Source organism: Symphalangus syndactylus, chromosome 5 (genome assembly GCF_028878055.3).
Source record: "Symphalangus syndactylus isolate Jambi chromosome 5, NHGRI_mSymSyn1-v2.1_pri, whole genome shotgun sequence".
NCBI classification, from domain to species: domain Eukaryota; kingdom Metazoa; phylum Chordata; class Mammalia; order Primates; family Hylobatidae; genus Symphalangus; species Symphalangus syndactylus.
In genome coordinates, this window is record NC_072427.2 from 119,023,801 (window position 1) to 119,042,496 (window position 18,696).

The 18,696-nt window shown below is 34.6% G+C and overlaps 1 protein-coding gene and 1 pseudogene across 8 annotated transcripts in view; one reads left to right on the forward strand and one right to left on the reverse strand.

The window, feature by feature from the left end:
- WDR72 (WD repeat domain 72) overlaps positions 1–18,696 on the forward strand; it is a 238,720-nt gene that overhangs the window by 99,988 nt on the left and 120,036 nt on the right. The gene's annotated exons all lie outside the window — the stretch shown is intronic.
- LOC129483833 (uncharacterized) lies at positions 2,722–2,867 on the reverse strand (annotated as a pseudogene).

Genomic DNA, 18,696 nt, shown 5'->3' on the forward strand with positions numbered 1-18,696 from the left:
GTTAACAAGGATGGAATTAGTAAGATAGAAGCAGAAAACTAACAGTTCTGAGTGTATTTTGTCAAAATTTTCACTTTTTATGATAATTCAATTAATCATGACAAATTATGCCCTCAATATACATCTGATTTAAATGGTCTACCCTTCTATCTTAATCAAGAGAGCAACTGAGATTAGATACAGAAAATGCAATGAGTTGCATAGTGAGGAAGTGTGCATATAGCACACATATAACCTCAGATGATGGTTTGTTTCACTGTTCTTGTGCACCTACCACAAAGGCCCAGCTATGGGGCCACAACTTGATTTTTTTTTTGCCTTCACTTAATGTTCTATGTCCATTAATTCTAGGACCAAGTTCTTGTATTTTAAAACATTGAGTTATTATATTTTATCAGACTTCAGTTTTGTAACAGGAAATAATTATCAAAATCTGTTTATCTTTCACTAATGAATAACATCTAAGGATTTGGGACGTTATTTCTCTATCTGTATAAAGCGTATAATAAATCGGTGTTTAATTCACAGACAAATGGGACTAAGTAATATAATCTACAAAAGTCTCATTATGTATGAATGATACATCATATCTCTTAAATCTTTTGCAGCCCTTTTGTGGTTATGATGTCTTCTTGATAAATCATTTAGTATGGTTGCTTTGAATTCTTGTTTTCAGGATATACTGAATTTCATTCAGCATGAACATATACATCATATTATAATTAAAAGTTTCTTCACTTGAGAATTAAGCAGGTTTTGTCAGTAGTTCATGAGTGATACTTGGGAAAGAACTCTAATTGATTTTTACTGTCCACTGGTAGTTTTGTGTTGATTTCCAGACTGGGTATATTTATAGATAATCAAAACCTAGGAAATATCCACTTTAATATTTCAGAATGTTCATAAAATTCAAATTTCTGTTTAGTACTATTATTTTAAAATGTATTATATCTCCTAAACTAGGAACTCTATCTATTATTTTCTTAGCAAGAATATCTTTGGAGTTATAAATTTGAGTTTGACAATTATCATGTGGGGCAGGGGGTGTCCTGTAAGGTTTTCACATATTCTTCAGCCATAACAATTTCCAGTCTATTGAACTCACATAACTGTTTATGAAATATTATTTTTAGCTTCCATAAGCATGATGGAAAGAAAAGAAACTAAGAATGAACATTCCATTATTATTAATCTGAGTTGCATTCATCCTTGTAATAAAAACCAAAATCAAAAATCATACATTAAAAAAGATGAAAAACGTCAACTACAGTTCAGTCCCATGACCAGATATTTAATCCCCAACTATTTGGTCTCATTAAAGAAACTCGTATTTCCACTGATGTTAGTCTTTTGCCAGAATATTTTCACCCCAATTCTACACCTTCAGGTCTAACTTCGATGCCAGATTACCATTATGTAGGTAGCAGCCCACTTTCTGTTATTCTCTTTCTCAACATCCTTTTTATTTCATTTTGTATCTTCTCTACCCTCTACTACAGTATAAGTTCAAAGGGGACAGTTACAGTTATGCTAAACCTATTTTATAACTTTATCATGAAATTCTCATCACCTAGCATATCTGGCACATGGAAGACATTCAGAAATATTTGTGGAATAAACTCATGAACTGAAAACGACTGAAATTTAAAACACGAAGAATAGATGGTAAGAAAGTAAAGAATGCTTCCTTGTTTGAATTGTAAGAGAAAAAAATATAAATGACTGACAGAAAAAAAAAAGTGTATTTATTTTGCCACCCAATTGCTTTAAGTCCAAATCAGGTTTACATGTGACTTGATTGTACAGAGGATAGTGACCTAGTAAAAAATAGTCAATAATAGCAAAGAGGCTGTTGAAACACAGCAGCAACCTCCACTGATATTTAGACACCAGTCTCATTTAATTCAGAAGTTTATAAGAAAAAGTGTACTAAATAGTGGTGATAAAACTTAGCATGCCCAGCATATTAGGGAGAAATGATTCACTTTGGGCAAGGTGGGCATAGAACAGAGCTGATAAAGACTCAGGAAGATTAAAAGGTTAACTGTGGTTAAAATGGCTTGTTATACCAACAAAGTGCATATTATTACCCCATTTACTTGCCCTTAAATCTTAGACTTCTTTTTCTAATAACAAAGTTGTCTAAAATAAGCATTCAAAAATAGCCTGAGGATTGCATTGTATATCAGTAGCCTCTACTTCCCCGAAATAATTACTTTACTAAGCCCTTCCCTCAATACAAAACCCCTGAAGCCAGCAACAATCTAATCAACAGGTTTGTAATAACTTTCAGAAATTTAAGTGTAATAAATATGAAGAGGCCTGATTTATGTTTCATTTCCCAGATGCAAAGACTAGTACAATTCTGCATCCCCCAAGTAGCAAACATTGCTTCTTGCTTTTGTACATCATTTGAAAATTGCTTCACTCACCCTCTCATCAGAGGATAAGGAGGAGAGAGGGATGATTACGTTTCAACATGTATGACATTAAATGCTTTTAGGTAGCTCATTGTGGGAACATAGGGTGGCATACTGGATTAGCAGCCCCAGGAAAAACTGAGCTTCATAGGATTTGTTCTTCTTCCTTGTCTCTGAAGACCCCATTTAGATTCCCATGACAAGGCTCTTCCGTAATTTCTGGTACACCAGTGCTCTTCCACATGGGTGGTTCTGGTGACTCTATTCTCCACATTTCTTACTGCCCAGTCTCATGTACCAGAGATGTTCTGTTTACCTAGTCAGATCCTACCTAGACTACAGCATGTGCATGTACAATTTACCATGAACATGCTAGTTAAACAATTTATATTAAACTGATAAAAACAGATGTTACATTTGATCTTAGCCAGAAGGCCGAGAAGTGATTAAACAATTAATAAATTAACTATGGACTGGGTGCAGTGACTCACTCCTGTAATCCCAGGACTTTGGGAGGCAGAGGTGGGCAGATCACCTGAGGTCTGGAGTTTCAGACCAGCCTGGCCAACATGGTGAAACACCGTCTCTACTAAAAATACAAAAAATTAGCGGGCATGGTGTCGCGCACCTTTAGTCCCAGCTACTCGGGAGGCTGAGACAGGAGAATTGCTTGAACCTGGGAGGCAGACGTGGCAGTGAGCCGAGATCGCGCCACTGCACTCCAGCCTGAGCAATAGAGCAAGGCTCTGTCTCAAAACAAACAAACAAACAAACAAAAACAAAACTATAGATTGCCTATTTTACCCCTATTTATTTGTCTTTTTTTCTCAGTTAGGCCTAAAGCTCCTTGAAAACAAAGAATTACTGTGTCTGCATGTTATGTAAGTTTTGTAGCATGGAATGCAAAACAGTATACTTTATTCATTCAGCAAATATTCATTGAACATCTACTATGTACCAGGCACTCTTCTTGATACAAGATCATGGTGCCCATGGCACTTACATTTCTAGTAAGAGAGGATACATCGTAATTAAAACAAAACAAAACAAGACTGTCAGATGATAAAGGCTCTGCAGGGAATTATTGTTGGGCAGTTTGATAGACAGTCTTAGGGGTTTACTATAGCCTGAGTGGTCAGAGAACATCAGAGAAGGAGGTAGGATTTATACTGTTTGAATTGCAAGAAGGAACCAGAGATTCTCCCGCCTTTCAGAGGGGAGAATATTCTAAGGAAAGCAAACAGCTACAACGGAAGGCCTGAAGTGGGAATGAGCTTGATGTAGACAATGAAGTCAAAAAGGCCAGTGTGACTCAAGAGGAGTATGGGGGAGGGAGAATTAAGAGTCAATATTGAAAAGTGAGGGACAGACAGAATATGTTGGGTGTAATAATCCAAAGGAAGAAGCTTGACTTCCAAGTATTAAAGGGAGTCTTTTCACGATTTTACCCAAAAGGAGTAACATGATTTGATTTATGTTTTGAAAAGGTCATTTTGTTTGCTTTGTAAAAAAAAAAAAAAACAAAAGTGAATTAGAGGAGAGAGTGTGTCTGGAAGAGGAGTCCGTTGCTTAGTTGAAGCAAGAGAAATTGTTAGCTGTTGTTTGTTTTGTTTTGTTTTTTTGTTTGTTTTAACATCAAGTTGGCAAAAACCATGGTGTGACATATGTGCTCTAGTTGACCTATATCCCAAAGTGCCAGTGGGAGGAACCCCTTTAGATGGTGAGGCTAACCCTGTCTGTGGTATGCAGGAGGTCATATTAGGACTAAATCTTGATGGATGAATAAGATTTTGCCGTAAGGAACAGCAGGTCCAAAAGCCCAGAATATGAAGATGGGGAACAAGTAGGAGGTTAATGAGAAGTTGATATGACTGGTGGTGGAATATAAAGTGAGACGCAGTGGAAGGTAACTATGACTTGTACCCCTGCAGAAAATAAAAGGAAGTCTTTGAACCTGGACTTCAACTCGTTATTTTATTTTAGTAAGAAGACTTAACATGACATCTGCCCTCTTAACAAATTTTTAAGACTATAATACGTTATTGCTGACTCTAGGTACAATATTGTACAGCAGATTTCTAAAGCTTATTAATTCTACTGGGCTGAAACTTTATGCCCATTGATTTATAACTTAAGCCCCTAGCAAGCACAATTCTACTCTTCGATTCTATGAATTTGACTATTTCAGATATTGCATGTTGGTGTAATCAGGCAATATTTGTCTTTCTGTGACTGCTTATTTCACTTAGCATATGTCCTCAAGGTTCATCATGTTATCACATATTGCAGAATTTCCTTCTCTTGAAAGGCTAAATATTATTCCATTGTATGTATATATCAAAATTTCTCTATCCATTCATCTGCTAATGAACTTTTAGGTTATTTCCACATTTTGGTTATTGTGATGCTGCAATAAACATAGACAGGCTAATACTTCTTCAGGATCCTGATTTTAATTCTTTTGGATAAATACCCAGAAGTCGGATTGCTGGACCATATGGTAGTTCTATTTTTAATTTTTTGAGGAACCTCCATGCTGTTTTTCATAGCAAACAGCTACACCGTTTTGCATTTCTACCCACAGTGTGCCAGGATTCCAACTTCTCTACATCCTCACAAACACCTGACTTTTGTTTCGTTTTGTTGTTGTTTTCATTTAATAATAGCGATCCTGAAAGGTATTGGGTGGCATCTCATTGTGGTTTTGATTTGCATTTCTTTGATAATTAATGATATTGAGCATTTTGCATATATTTCTTGACCATTTGTATATCTTCTTTGGAGAAATATCTATTCACACCCTTGGCTTGGTTTTTTTTATTGTATTATTAGGGTTTTTTGCTATAGAGTTGTAAGAATTCCTGGACTTGGACTTTTGGGAGCAATTTATATTTGTGGTGGAAAATCTTATGAGTAACAAAAACAACCAATACAGACTTAAGACAGGGTCCTCTTTTAAAGCGTAACAACTGAATTAAGGGGATTTAACACATAAAATTGCTTTCTTTATATTTATATTGCATTTTTGCCCAGAAAAAATATTTTGCATACATTTAAAATTCCCATTAAGTTAGAATAAGCCAAGGGTTGGCAATTTTTTTCTCCAAAGGATCAGATATCAAATTTTTTTGGTTTTGTGGGCCGTACAGTCTCTGGTACACCTACTCGACTCTGCATTGGTGATGCAAAAACAACCATAGCCAATGCATCAGTAAATTAGTGTTTCTGTGTTCCAGTAATAGTTTCTTTACAAAAAGAAGTGGTAGGCAGGATTTGGCCTACAGGTCATTGTTTCTTGACCTCTGCAATAGGCAGTGCTGTGATGAGATTGTGTTATAATTGAGTATGATAGGCCACAAGAAGAGGAGTGTGGTAGCTTTCCACTAGAAAGAACTATATTTTATTATTGTCATTAATAGATTTTCTTATAAAGCTCCCTATTTCCTGAAAATTATAACTGGTTTTGCTCAGTTTGGGAGCTCTGGTTTGTAAACTCTTTTTTGGGTTTTCAGAGATTTTTGTCTTGTTTCTTCTGCTTCTTACTTTTTTAAGGTAGTCTACAAGCTTGATCTTGTCAATCAGTTGCTAGACATGTGAGAAGTTATTGTGGTATGGTTGTTTGAAAGAACTCATGTTCTGAGACATTTCATAAATTTTATATACTTTTTTTTTTCAGTGAGCATACTCTCTGGGTATTGATTTCAATTTAATAAGTATGTGTTGAATTGAATTGACTGAAATATCTGGTGGCCACACAAATATATACCCAAAATAAGTGTTGTGGTTGGTTATTCGTTATGTGAATACACATACAAATCCCTCAAAAGAGGAGAAGCACTATTAAAAAAAAATTTGTCCTTTGGTCACTTAATGGTGAGCCAATTCTGGCTAAGTTGTTTTTCCTTCAGACCTATACCTTTCCTGACCTCTTGGCCAATTATAAGCTTGTTAGTATGATGTTTAGAAAGCATCAGCATGATACTGCTGATTTCAGTGTCATAGTTGGGAAGCAAAGGTGTTTGGAGTAAGTAAAATTACATGTACATACCACATCTCTTTTAATTAGTTTTCATCTCTGGAGGGTGAGTACAGAGTAATTTAGTAACACATACTTGTTATCTTAATTGACAAAAACATATAGAGAAAGAGGTGAAAACAACTGGAAGGAAATAATTGCTATTTAAAGAACACATGAGACAAGTATCTTTCCTGCTACTTAAAATTTGGCTTATTAATGAATTTTTTAAATTTGATATTGAGAACTTTTATTCTATTGGTGACATTGAATTTTTATAGGATGCAGAATAGACCAAAATTGGATTATGACGTGTCTATTCAAACAGACGTGCCATCTGTCAGAGGTGGGACAGTTAAGGGGAATTTGTTTCTGTGTCTTCTAGTAGTTTCCAGGGAAAGCATAATGCACATAAGCATGAGAAGTCATATTTCATGTAGTGGAAGGAGCACTAGACTAGGAGTAGTCAATCTGGGTTTTAATTTCAACTTTGGCATTTCAGTATTTGCATTGATTAAATGAGTGGCTATATGACATTGAATCAGTCACGAAGCCTCTCTTGTTTCCACCTATCTATTCATGTATACATTGATATGAATTTGGAAAATATCTACATCCGAATAGGCCATATTATGTTCTAGTAACAAACAGTGTCCCAAATCTCATTGGCTAAAACAACTCAAGTTTATTATTTCTTATTCACTCAATGTACCAACCTGGGGTCAGAAGGGGTCTCTGCTCTTCAATGTTACACAGAGACAAAGCTAATGAAGCAGAAGCCATATGCTGGGAAAAGGTGGAGAACTGTAAGCATTTGGTAAAAATACCAGTGACTGAGGAGAGGGAGCATGAGAGAGGAAAAAAATACTAATGATTGCACAGATAATTTCTAGGGCTCTATATAAAATTATATGAAATTTTGTGGAAAAGTGTGGTTTCTCTTTAGATTCCTTCTTCAGGAAGTTAAGGATCTCCCTAGGTGTTATAATTATGGATAATCTAATTTTCTTTTGATTATCTTTATTATTGAATACTTTGTAAACAGTATTAGTATTATTTATTAAAGGCAAAAATAATATAGCAAAAGCTATTTTTAAGTAATGAATCTCTTTCAAATGTCCTTTGCTTATCTTACTTTTTTTAAATTTATGAATGTATATAAATACCTTTAGTTTCTTCTGTAATTCAGAATTTAGTGTCTGAAGTAGTATTTCATGTTCTGTACTATTGTGATTTCATAACAACTGAACACATCTTTTCCATTTTTCACATGGAGTTATATGATCTTCTAATCTGTTTGTGCACAAAAATAATTCTGATTTTTCACATTTTATTCTTGAGATCTGGTCAGACTTACTAAGCTTTCTACTGGAGTCTCTGCCATAGGACTAATGGAGTCCTTACCTTTGTATTGTACCAAGAAAGGATAATCCTTTGTATATTGTCTCTAGCACAGGCAATACCCTACAATTTGGGGGAATATTTTGACTTCAGTAATTTAACAACAAAGACCCTTAATTATTCCCTTTTTTATTTTTGGTTATGAGACTTACTTTTTATTACACCTATTTGGCCATACCTTACTTTCCTTGCCATTTTTTTTAACTGTCCCAGAGCTTTTATTTGACGTTTTCTATCATTTCAGTATTTCAGTTCCTAGAGAGGATATTTTGTTGTACATTTATTTCTCAGAATTATTTATAAAACCATGAAAGTTTAAAGCTGTCACTTGGTTTCAATCCCTTTCTAGAAGCTGGGGACACACTTGTGGTTGTGGTTCTTTTTGTTGGGGAGGATACATTGGTCCCTAGCTTTTGTCTCTTGTTTGTTAAACAGTTCTCAATACAAGGTGACCTGAAACAGTCTTCTGGCCTCTGGCAATTTTGTTTACCTTCTTTCTTTTCTTTATCTGTCCCTCGCTCCCTCCCTTACCTTGGTCTTACAACGTTTTTCAAAAATGATGAGCAGTTTCTTTACCTCTAAATCCGTTATTTGTATTATTACTCACTTACCTGCAACCGAATCTGCATCACAGAAATTTAGTTGATTGCTGAGAGATTATTTTGGAAATATGATAAGAGAATACGAGTTGCAGGGGTTTTATAAGTACGAGATATAAAAATTTCAAACAATCTAGCAATATTTTTATAATTAGGACTTTGGTTATTTTTCCTTTGCTATATACATCAGAAGTTTTTTGAGAAGTAGAAATAAACTATCTGAGAGTTTAAAAAGGAACTTAATTTCTTTGCAGTCATTTAAAAAGTAGACATACAGAGATATAATTATGATTTACAGAACAATAGTCACATTTTAAGTGTTACAGAAACACTGATGCTTTTTAATAAGCCAAATCATCACCTTATTCCTGTGAGATAGGGTCATCATACATCCAGGTTCACTGGGACAGTTTTGGCTCATGTCTCTCATTCCAAGGTAATTATTAATAATGCACCATTTCAGTCTAAAAAGTAGCCTGGTTTGAACAATAAATTACGTGATCACTATATTTAAAGGAGACTAACCTTTAAGTTAAATGAAGAAAAAAATATATATGTCCTACTTAAGGTTAATCTAGCAATTTCAAAATACTCAAATAACCGTGTATGATATACTAACACAAATGGATTAAAGAATATAAAGCTGATGCTTAATCATTTTCCTTTTACATTTAGATATGCAAAAATACCAGAATCTCCTAGCAGTTAAATGATATAGTTTAAGAGAAAAATCATGCTTAAGGCAAATAAAAATCTTAACTTTTACTTCATCCAACATTTACAGTTTTAGTTTTTCTGTGTTTGGCATATCTTTCTTAGTACATCATTTTAAAAACCAACATGCAAAAGGTTCATTGTGCAGTAAATGACACCCTTCATTTTATAATGGTTTATTGATATATGCATTAAAAATGTAACTGGATAACCCTGAGAACTGCTTTGCAAAATTCTGCTATTCTTCACACTTACAACACAAAACCTATAATTAAAAAAGAAATGAGCAATTTGTCCATTAGCCAGAGTCAGATTATACACTTTAAATCTGGAGATTTTGTAAACACACTAATAATATTTTACAGGCCTAAATCAGTTTGAAGCCTGAAACGCAATTTCATTTATTTTTATATTCTGAGCTTTATAATGTCACAGAAAGTGTCCATCTGTTCAGCTGAGATTGCTTCAAATGGTGAGTGGTCAGAAAGACTTAGATGATAAAGGTCAAAGGAGCCTCTTGACCCTGTGATGCTCACCAAAGCAATTGGAGCATCAGCGCTGATATATAGTTAGATACAGTTCACTAAGGCAGGCTCCACTTTAATTGGTAGTGATAGCAAGAATACACAGTAAAGTCATTGCTGAAAGAAAACAAAAAGTATCCAATATAGTAATTTATTACCAGTCAGTGGGTTTCACGCACTAAGTTGTTTTACCCCTGCAGTGGCGAGAGAAAGCAAAAAGGTCCTCTAACACTTAGCTGAAAATGGATGCCCTGCTGATACCCAAGATGCGTAGTGGCCCCATGATTGCCCGTGCCATTAGCTTGGTAATGTCTCTATTGTAAACTCGGCTCCCCATGTTCTTCCTGTGCATCAGCTGCAGATTGAAGGCTTTCTCCTTTGTCTTCTATTTGCCCCGCCAATCATGCTGCTCTCCACCCGACCCGATGGAAGGAGACAGTTTTACTGCCAACAACAATCTTCAGCAACCTAGGGCTCAGAGAATCTGAAAATGAATGGTTGGCACTTTCATTTACACCTTGCTGTTTGATTTACACGTTGTTGGGATTTTTTTTTTGTTCCTATTATTCCACCAATGGTTTCCAGATTTTTCATATCTTTGCAAGATACATACTTCTCATAGCTAGTATACACCTAAATGCTTATGGCTCCCTATGAAATTAAATTATTTGTTACAAATGCTGACGTATATTTGGTGCAGTATGAGCACAGATCTTTGTAAATATTTTTTATTTAGTTAATCAGTTAAAAAAATCTTTTAACAAGGAGTTACTGGTTTCTGTCAATGAAGATAAAATTCCCATGGGGAAATATGAACGAACTCTTCAATGTCTCGATTTTTTTCCTTAAACATCTTAAGAAAAACTATTTAGCACCAAGAAAAGGTAGACTAAAGCAGAGACTTTCCTAATTGCAAGCACAGATGTAGTAAAATCTTATTTCACATTTCCGGTCGTATATGGGAGGTGTAGTTTGTGTTTTTGGTTTGTGTTTGTTTGTACTTATCTAAAATATGGATACCTTCTCAAATATTTAAATTTACTCAAGGATCACTTGATTTCAAGACTGATGGATACACTGTTTTCATCAAATCACAACAGAAATTTATTCCTGAAGTAATTACAGTAGAAAACAATATTAGCTTGGCATTTACAATTAAACACTAAACTTAAACTTGATTTGGATTTTCTAACTGAGGGCTCAAATAGTATATAAAAAGTATGTTACTGTATACATTTTTCATGGATAAAATAGTCTTTTATACATTTTGTTTGCATATGTAAAATTAAATTAGGTGATATTGTGATTCTATGAAAATGTATTTTCTTTCTTTTTTTTTGAGACAGGGTACTCTAGGTTAGATCATGGAAATGGTAAGTTGTTGAAAAGTATGTTATTTTCTTTCTCTTTCTACACACACACACACACGCACGCGCACACACACACACATACATACACGTACGTTTCAATTTTTAACTTAAGTAAACAATATCTGGGATTATTCTGAGAGTAGCCCTAGGTATGTGAGGAGTTAGAAAAGACCAGATTCAGGCTCTCGTTCACCAGCTGCTTTTATTGTGGCCAGGTTCTTAGCATTGTATTTGGTTACCCCAAAGAAAGTTTGATGAGGAGCATGTCTCAAGCCAGCTCCCATCTGTTTTAGAAACCATGGTGCTTTGGACTTCAGAACAACTAGGGACTTTTAACGTTTTAGGTGAGAATTAAGCTTTACCATCTTTTCAAGGACAGAAGGAGAGACATTTCAGAAAAAAAAAAAAAAATTCCTCATAGCGTGTCTGTGTACTGTGAGTGATGGTTTGACTTCCTTAATAAAAGTATTCTCAATAAACAGTTATTACAACATTAATTAACTAATTAATTGATTTGCTGCTGGAATGGAGACTAGGCAGTCATTATGCCTTATGTCATAAATCTTCATAAACCAAGGAATTCTTAAGTCAATATCTGTATCAGTTTTCAGTTCTATTATTTAGGCTAAATAATTCTAAGGTAAAAATTGTATGAAATAATTTTAGCACTGGATAAATATTAATTGATCATTATGTTTATGAAGAATTCTTTCGCTTTTTTTTCTAACTTGTATTTTCTACTTTAGAATCTTCAAATGGACAAGGCAGTGGCAAAGGAGAAGCTTACAGATTAGGAAAATGACTAGCTTTAAGAAAGAGGACAAAGAAGAGGTAAACCAATATAGGACTCTCCATCACTAATGGAAATATGTATTTTAAGGGAGGTAGCACAGTTCCCAGAAGAAGTTGGATCCCAGTGGTAAACAGCCCTCAGAGACAGGAAGGTAGTTAAGGAAAATAGCATTTACATTGTACTTTCCATGAAATTTTTATGTGGTATGGGCATTAAATCAGTTAAAGTAGATGGCATGTCTTGATGTATTTGAAGGGGGAAAATTTAAAAGCATTTTCTTTTCCTGGATATTATGCCAGTAATATATAGAGTAACTTGAGTTTTCAGGTATGGTTTATGTTGTAATTTAAGACTTTCCGAAATACTGTGTAGCTGTATCGGTTTTCATGTATCACTAATGGATTAAGGCTGAATTTTAGGAAGTGAATGCTTGACAGTGCAGAGAGGACCCTAACATTTATGGATAATAAAGAAACGTCTCTCACTCTTCAAAACACAGCCCTTGTGTTAGGCTCCATTATTATGATGCTGTTGATGTGCCCCTTTCTAGATATGAAGTAAAACATGTGTGTACACATTGGTGTGTGTATGTATATATATTTTTTTACATAGAAATGAGATACTACAGAGCTATTCTGCAAGTTGCTTTGTCAAGTCCAAAATATTTGGCAGACATCTTTCAATATCAGTACATAAAGATCTTCCCTGGTTAGATTTTTAACTAAGCTTCCAATACATACTATTTTAGTTTTACTTTTGGAAAATCTTTGATGGGGAAGCAATTTGGGACTATATGCTAATATATAATTATTAGTAGTTTATGCTATTATAATGTCACTCTTCTTTCATGTACTTAATACGACTGCATAGATCAACTTCGAATTACAGGGATTAAAGAAGTGTGGTTACTCACATAAATGGACCTAGAAAAACCATTTAACTTATTCAACATCAAGAAAATATATGACTCAAATGAGTTTTTAAAATAGCAGCAGTAATCATACCAAGTAAAATTACAGTAATCTACCATTTCTACTATTATTTAACTTTTTTTCTAACACCTTAAGCAAATGCCAAAATATAAGAAAAAGAAAAAACAGATGGAAAGAAAGAAAAGCATTACCTTTATTCAAATAGAGTAATAGTGGACACTCTGCTTATAAAATATTAATAGATCAGAAAACCTAATAAAACAAAAAATAATGTTCAGCATGGTAGTTGGCTAAAAACAAAACTGATGTACTTATATAAGAAAACACCAATTAGAATGTACAAAGGAATTAAAATTCCATTCATAATAGTCATTAAAAAGAAAATAAATAGGAATAGATTTCATAAGAAATATGCAAGAGCCATAATAAACCATATTTTAAAAATTACTAAAAGACACAAAAATGCCTTAATTTAACAAAATGATAAAGTCCCAGAGGGAAAGGACACTATTTTATAGGTTTCCATACTCACAACTCTATATATTTGATAACAATCCATTTCAAAATCTCCTTAGTGGGTTTCTAGGAACCAATGAGTTGATTATAAAATTCTTCTTGAAAAACAAATATGTGAATTGAGCTAAGAAAACTTAAAAAATAGCAGAATGATGGCTGGAGCCTTCCTTCTTCCTTCTCAGATGTCAATCATATTATCTATCTGTCTACATATTTATCTACACACACACACATACACACACAAACACACACACAGTAAAATAGTAGCACTTGGTACAAGTTCAAGAACAGAGAAAGAAATAAATGGAGAAAAAAAGATGGTCCAGGAATGAGCACGTCATAACCTACTCTTTGTTAAAGATGGCACTTAAAGTCAAAGAGGAAAGTTAATAAAAGGCTTTTGTATAACCAAGTGTGATTTTTGTATAAAATATAAAATTATATCCCTACTCTCTACCTTTCACAAAAATAAACTTCAGATGAATAAAAATTTTAAACTAGACATGTGGAGGGATAAATTACTAAAGGAAAATACTTGATAATATTTTTAGTAATCATGTTACAAAAGGTCTAAGAGGTATAATTTCAGAAAAAAAACATGAAAAAAATGAATATTTTTACTACTTAAAAAAATTGTATTGTAAAAAACCTCAAAAACTTACAAGTCAACTTACAACCTTATAACAGACTTGAAAAAAATCTTTATAATATTCAATAAAGTATTAATATCTTTATATATAAAGGGACTCACACAAATTGAAAAGGGAAAGATAAATAGTAAATGAAGAAATTGGGCAAAGATGGACACTTGAGCCACAGAAAAATACAAATAGTCATTAAACTTTTCTCACCAAAAGCCCGCAGTGCAAATTTCCTATTATTAATAAATATTAAAAGAAGTACTAAGTTTTTTGACAGCATGACAAAAGAATAACTTACATATATCCACATTTGTTGAAGTGTGTTTTGAAACAGACTTGCTGGAGCAGCCTCACAATTTAGCCAATACTTTAAAGATAACATAGCTTTTTACCCTGAAATTTCATTTTAAAGAATTTTTAAAAGAACCAGAAAGTGTTCAATGATTATATTCTTAGAAAAAGAATGGAAAAATGCTACTTTTCATTTGTAATCTGTGGAGAAATGGTTTATGTAAGGATAACTTACGTCCTTTTCCAAATTACCCCAAATTCTGCGTCAGTAAGATTTTGAGGAGACTTAGTACAAAGTTAGGGCTATGGCATCCAAGCATACCAGGACCCAAGAGTGGAGGCATCCTAACTGAAGCTCTGGGTGGACAAGAAGCCACTGATGAAAGCAATCTGTTATAGAACAAGTTGACTTTTGACTGACCTTGTAATTAGGTGCTTAAATGGGCTAGTGCTATAAGACATTTATTTTTCACTTAGGCGACAGTTACTTAAGTGAATTTCTCTGGTCACACAGAGGTTAGAGATGGGCTAACTGAAATGTGCAGGACTCACCCAAAGGCTATATCCCATGTTACCATAAACAAAAGCATACTTAATTTTTAAAAGTGTGCTAGTTTTTATTATTTTTTAAAAGACCTGGAATAACATCTTCAACCATTATATTTCAGTATTGAATAGTTACTAGGAGAATGTTATGAAATTAATATGTTGTCCTCCATGATTATATGATTCAATTTTATCTGGTATTTTTAGTCTCAATGAAGTCTTCTATAAAATACCTCATGTTTTATGAACTCGTAACAGAACAAACTCCTGCTGATATAATGCACAAAGGTTGATGCAGGTCCAGCTTTTAAGAGATTGGAGTGGGTGAAGAATAACAATATTTATGCATATGATGATGATGAAAGGTAAAGGTTGGAGAAGATATTGGAATGTCATGGGAACTCCAAGGACGGCAAGATTGCAGCTGGAAGGGCAGATTAATAAGGGTTTAGGGAAGGTGGTCTCTTGAGGGAAATGAGCTTTCTTCAGGATTACAATTCCTGTAGATGGGTGTTAGGGCGTTTTCTGCATGAAAAGAGATACAGAGGCAGAGCAATCACAAAGATCATAAGGCCAAGATTAACTATTAATAGCAGAAGAATCAGGCAGCAGTGCCAGGCACACACTGCAGTTAGGAAGTAAGGCAAGAAAAGAATATTTTAATTTTATATAATTTTTAATTATCTGTAGAGACGAGGTCTTGCTATGTTGCCCAGGCTGGTCTCGAACTCTTGCACTGAGCCTCCCAAAATGCTGGGATTACAGGCATGAGCGACCGCACCTGGACAGAAAAGAATTTAAGTGAGATGAATTAGGCTGCAAGCTCTGCCTCAGGGACTGCGACTGTCTGTTCTGCTCGCTGTTGAGTCGTCCACATATAGCACATCACCCAGCACATAGGAGATACTTTTGATGAGTAGAGGGATTAATTAATGGTTAACAAACTATAAAGGAAAGGATGTGGTAGGAAAGGCACTGAAGAAAGAGAGGGGATTCAGAGAAGAGAAAGAAAATGTAGTATCTAGACATAAGCTTGGTGGACTGGGAGAATGTTGTTGACATTACAAGAAACAAAGATGTCAGGAGATGGAGTGGACTTCCTTAGTGAGAAACTTGGTGTTGCAGTGACCATGGTTTTTTTTTTTCTTTTTTTTTCTTTTTTTTCTTGAGATGCCCAGGCTGGAGTGCAATGGCTCAATCTTAGCTCACTGCAACCCTCCCAGGTTCAAGCAATTCTCCTGCCTCTGCCTCCCAAGTAGCTGGGATTACAGGTACCCACCATCATGCCTGGCTAATTTTTGTATTTTTAGTAGAGACGGGGTTTTGCCATGTTGGTCAGGCTGTCTCGAACTCCTGACCTCAGGTGATCTGCTCGCATTGGCTTCCCAAAGTGCTGGGATTAGAGGCATGAGCCACTGCACCCAGCTAACCATGGCTTAATAAACATATCAGAGCACAAATAATACCTTCTTGATATTTTAAAGTTAGAAAAATTTTCTGATTTTTCAGTATGTTTCTCTGTAATTTGGTGCAAGGCCAGTCTGTACCAAAAAAAAAAAAAAAAAAAAGAATGTGATTAGGAGAAAATATAAAATCTTGATTACAAATCTAGAAGGATATTTTATATGTTAAAGTACCAATAACAAAATGTCACTTTTCCTGACTTCCAGGACCATGTTTAAACAAGCCTTTGGCATGTTGCCATGGAGTAGAAATCTGTCATTGTTCTTTCTTGTGTCGTTTTTCTATTCCAGGGTAGCCGTCTGTTTTATGATTGGAAGGAAATGAAAGCCTTGCTAGATTGGATGTTAGACCTGAGCATCTCTTACTTTGCTAAGGCACTGGAATATCTGGCAGTGATGGAGCTGCCCTTAGATAGCCCCATTGTGGTGTTGAACATTTTTCATTTCACCCTTGAAAAAAGACTTTGTCTAATGTTATAGCTAAGAGGTTGGACACACATTTCTTGGGAATTATTCTTAGCTCTTTTGTTGTTGAAGTGTTGATAGTAAAGTTGAAGTTTATGTTTGTTCACCTCATTCCTTACAGTTAAAAGGAAAAAAATGCTGCTTTCATTGGTCAGTACTATTTCATGCATTCGTTTTCCTGGTTGTGTAAAGGAATACAAATTTTTCATTCAATGAATTTTCTTGAGTACTACTAATTGCAAAATATTGATATGGGAAGTACCCCTCTCCACTCCCCACCCCCCATTGAAGGAATCAGACATGAAACCTGCCCTCAAATCGTTCACACCAGAAAATATATTTCCTAGATTGAAAGAGTCTCACTCACACTTTCACGCATGAACAGGTTCTGTGAATGCCTAAGGCTAAAAATATCATACAGAAAGTCATTGCTAAAGAGCTGAAGGGAGAGAGAATATGGGGCTGGGGAAGACAAGAGTGAAGCACTAAAGGCGGTAGGATTTGGGGTAGAAGCTGAGAAGAGGCGAAGGATTGCTATTTGGGTAACAGGCACAGGGAAAAGCACACACTTGGAAATGAGTTAAACATGTACAGCATCAGTCAGAGAAATCTGACCACATGAAGGAAGAGGGATGCAAAGTTAGACACGAAAGGAAAAAAGAACTTGACTGGAAGTCTGGATATGCCAACTCAATGAATCTGAACTTAATTCTGCAGACACTTGGGAGCTATTGAGAATCTAAAAGTAACATGCTCGAAGCACTTTTTAAAATATACTCTATTACTCCAGTGGTGCTGTGCAGCCTAGGTTTGAAGCAGACAACAAGTAAAAATGTTCTGGGGAAAGCCACATTAAATGATAAAAGGTCCCTAGACTCAGATGATGAAGATGCGGAGGGAGAGAAACGTTGTGCAAAATAAGGATTTTTCACTAGTGTAAGAAGATCTCAGATCCTAACGTTAATACATTTTTATTTCTCTTCAATCATAAGATCATTTGTGCAGTATAAAGCTAATAGAGATGCAGCAATAAAAAAGGATGTAATATTGATACATGCCACAACATGAATGAATCTCAAAAACATGCTAAGTGAAAGAAGCCGAATAAAAAGGTCCATATATTGAGTGATTTTATTATAATGAAATGTCCAAAAAAGGAAAATGTGTAGCCATAGAAAGTAGATTAATGGTTGCCTGGAAGTGGGAGTGGCAATGGGAAATGAGAGCAAGGGATCTCTTTGTGGTGAAAGAAATGTTCTAGAACTGAATTATGGTGAGGGCTTCGCAACTCTGTAAATGCACTAAAAATCATTTAATTAAACACAATGGATTAATTTTATACTATGCAAATGACCATAAAGTTGTTAAGAAAAGAAATGAATCATTAAAACATGGGCTTTGAATTAGAATGACCTGGGTTTAAAAGTTGCCTCTACCAGTCGTTACCTGTGTGACTGTGGACAAGCACACAGAATTATGTAAGTCTATAGCCTCCTATCTTGGAACCCACAAGACGTACTCCATTGGAATTTTCTAAAGATTAATGACTACATTTGCCTTGCACTTAGTCTTAGACATGGTGAGTTCTTACATAGTAGATTCTAAATGTATAATTATCTAATGAAGAATAGACAGTTGACTTAAAATTATTTTATCTCAAAGCTACATTTCTTATGTAGTTTGTAATATTATTGATAGTATGTGTGATGTATGAACTATGTAAAGTATGGTAACAGGTCTAATTGGGAGAATCTGTTCCTTCCGATTTAATTTAATTTTTAAAAAGTTTCAGTGAAGTTAGTTTGGGTATTCATTTTAAAGATTTATTTAAAAGTTGAATTTAAAAGGTTATTTTGTCTTTACAACCACTTATACTGTAATTAATTGTGTTTTAGCACAGCAGATCAGGTTAGGATTGACAAAGGATAAACTTGTATCTCTTTGAATGAGGCCTACTTACTGATTTCTTGTCGGTTTGCAGAGGGTAGGGAGAAAAAAAGTCAGCG